Source organism: Poecilia formosa, unplaced genomic scaffold, assembly GCF_000485575.1.
Source record: "Poecilia formosa unplaced genomic scaffold, Poecilia_formosa-5.1.2 Scaffold1364, whole genome shotgun sequence".
Lineage (NCBI taxonomy): Eukaryota > Metazoa > Chordata > Actinopteri > Cyprinodontiformes > Poeciliidae > Poecilia > Poecilia formosa.
The window spans coordinates 8,136-11,364 of record NW_006801303.1 but is presented as its reverse complement, the minus strand read 5'-3'; the positions used below and the strand labels follow the sequence as shown (position 1 = coordinate 11,364).

General features: G+C 50.6%; 1 protein-coding gene across 1 annotated transcript in view; it reads left to right on the top strand.

Annotated features, from left to right (window-relative positions):
• Positions 1-2,451: 2,451 nt before the first annotated feature.
• LOC103132824 (membrane-associated guanylate kinase, WW and PDZ domain-containing protein 3-like) overlaps positions 2,452-3,229 on the top strand; it is an 8,594-nt gene continuing 7,816 nt past the window's right edge. The window contains exon 1 of the mRNA XM_016667602.1: positions 2,452-2,631. The gene's annotated coding sequence lies outside the window, so the exon portion shown is untranslated. The remainder of the gene's footprint in view (positions 2,632-3,229) is intronic.

Here is a 3,229-nt window from a genome sequence, read left to right as displayed (position 1 = left end):
AGAAATAAACAGAATAAAAACCTCCGTCCTGTTCCTCACAGGGGAAATGTGTGAAGGTTCACACACAGAATAAAAGATTAAATATATTAAAAAACAAAATAATGAGCAGGATCATTTCAAAATGTAGCAAAAGTTCAGGAGTATTTAGTGAAAAATAAAACAGAAATGTTATTTTAAACAATGTAATAACATTTCTTGTTCAGTTTTTATTGGATTTATTCATTTAAAGCAGCAGAACCAACATTTATGATTCAGCTCCAGAGTTTCAGGGTCCAGTCCTTTATGAAAACTCTCACTATCTAAAATTATACACTACGTAGACAATAAAGTAGTATTTAGTTTGAAAATGGTCGGTTAAAATTGTGACTTTATTCATATCAAAATGCAGCATTCTGTCTTATTAAGCAGGATTATTACATGTGATCTCTGCAAGGACAGCTGGAGACGATATTTGTTCCTGACGGTTTGCCATACACACGTTCCTCCAGCTGATCCGGTCTCCGGGTTCCGTTCCTCCAGCTGATCCGGTCTCCGGTGACGTCACCCTGGGGTCCCTCCACCTCTCCTCGTCGCGCGGAACCCCGCCCCCTGGAGGCGGGGCTCCGCGTCACACGCGCACTATCTGTCAGTAGTAAAGCTGCTGCTGTACCTGCAGGCTGCTCGCGTGCACGCGCACGAATGAGCGGTTCGGGGGAAAAAGCCATCCACACGCAGAGCTGAAGGCGCGCATGCGTGTGTGTGGTCTTCCACCTTTCAACGCTTTGCATTTTTTTTTACCTGCAGTGGACAATTACGCACAGTCAGGCGTGCACGCTGGCGCATGCACGTCGCAGCAGCAGCGCGCGGCAGCAGCAGAGGAAGAGGCACGCGCATCCGGACCACACGCGGCAGCATTATGAAGGTAACGAGCCGCTTTGTTTGTTTGTTTATTTACTGTTTGTTTATTCATCGCGAGGCGCAGGCGCGCGCCCGCTGCCGTTTTTCTGCTGGTTCTCGTGCACGAGGAAACGGCTCCGTCAGCAGATTTCCATCCGACACATGCATCCAGCAGCCCGGGCTGAGGGGCAGCGGAGGGTCGGTCACCTCCTCCAGCAGCGGCGCCGTGCGCGGGCGCGGGCGGGCCGGCGTGGAGCGGCAGCAGTGTGAGAAGCGCGTGCGCGTGTTTCCATGGTATTACCTCTTTGTCTGCCGTGATGAATGAGAGGAAGAGGAGGAGGAGGAAGAGCAGGTGGTGCGTTCAGGTGTCACGGTGATTCCCGATTCACAGGCAGCAGGTGAACTCACCTGAGCTCCGGTCACGTGACAAACACCTGCTCAGGTAACCCATGGCAACAGATCCAACAGGACCACCTGGCCAGACCCCCGGTAGATCAACTGAGTCTGCACTTCCTCCTCTGATTGGTCAGCAAGACTTTCCCCTGCTAGACTGGGATTAGACTGGGAATAAACTGGGATTAGACTGGGAATAAACTGGGAATAAACTGGGATTAGATTGGGAATAAACTGGGATTAGACTGGGAATAAACTGGGATGACTGGGAATAAACTGGGATTAGACTGGGAATAAACTGGGATTAGACTGGGAATAAACTGGGATTAGACTGGGAATAAACTGGGAATAAACTGGGATTAGACTGGGAATAAACTGGGATTAGACTGAGATTGAGCAACAGGAGAACTTCCTGTTCTGTTTTAGTAAAACCAGATTAGATGTTCAGATTGAGCATCTAAGGAACTTGAACTGGTTCTGGTTCTGTTTGACCGGGCAGGTTTTTCCTTTGTGATGTTGCCATGGTTACCAGCGTGTTGACCTGGCCTGGATCGGTTCTAATGGAGCAGAAACATTTCGGGTCATCAGAACCGTCTGCAGTGACAGAGGTTCTCCTGCCTGATCAGAACCAGGTCAGTTTGGGTTCCTGAGTGGAAACATCTCGCTGACAGAACCAGAGGTTCTGATCCCAACAGCCGTCAGCAGGACTTTAGATCTCTGATCCAAAAATCTACAACTCCAAGGAGGCAGTGCTGAGAGCAGACCGGGTTCTACCGCCGGTTCTGGATGAGGCCGCTCCTTCTGTGGTTGTGATCCGGTCCGGTTTGGATTCTGTCTCTGGTTCTGGTACCAGGTGAAGTGGATGGCTCTGTGGTTCTCCTCCAGAACGTTCCTGATGCCGAGTCGGTTCTGGTTCTGAAAGTGCCTCAGAAGAATGAGACCAGAATTGGGCAGAACCACGGAGCTAAAGAGGTCCCAGCGCCGACCAACTGGACCCGCTCTCATCAGCGCCTCCTGCAGGCGGACTGGTTCTGATGGTCCAAACGAGTCACAGGTCCAGAGGAGTGGATCATAACTCCAGATTCTTCCTGGATCCGGAAACGGTTCTTCAGCTCAGGTCCATCTGACCCCTGACCTCTCCCCCTTGCCTCTGGTGAAGTCATGAGTTGTTCATGAATGAGCCAATCAGAGGCAGGCAAGTTTGTGCTGGTCCCGCCTCAGACTCAGAGTGGCCTTTGACCTCCTTATCTCTGGGCGAGAGACACGGAGAGAGAAAGTGGAACAGGAAGAGACGGAACCGACACGACGGCCGAACACACACCGACACACACCGACACACACCGAGAGGAGACTTCTCCAGAGGTAGCAGCACACACACACACACAATGCTCTTCCTCTTCCTCCTCTTCCTCCTGCGGTCGGATCGTTTCGCTATCTGAAATGGCCACTTTATTAGGCACGCTTGGTACCGGGTCGGGGCTCCTGTGACCTCCAGATCTGCTTCAATCCTCGGCCATTCTGCTCTGACCTTTGACCTCTAGAAGCTCTCCCTTTCAGAGTTTCTCTGGGGACCTGAGGTTGTAAGTTTAAATCCCAGCAGGTCAGAGGTCAGAGAAAGAAAATCAGGGTTCCTGAATCCTCTCTGTTCTCCAGTCTGACCTCTGACCTCCAGAAAGTCTTCCTCACCACATCTGGAGGACAGAACTCTGCCATCTTATTGGCTCATACTCATAACTGAGCAACAGAACCTCCGACCCCATTAAACCTGGTTCTGTTCTGGTCTCAGTTCCAGCTAAGATCTTCAGACCACAGGAAGTGAGATGATTCCACTTCCTGTCTCTGTGGCTCCGTCTTTTGGGAACGTTGCTGAATGTGACTGCTGCTGCTTGTTTCCTCACTGACTTTCTTCACATATGCTCATCCATATTTAATGTAGTGTGTGTGTGTGTGTGTGTGTGTG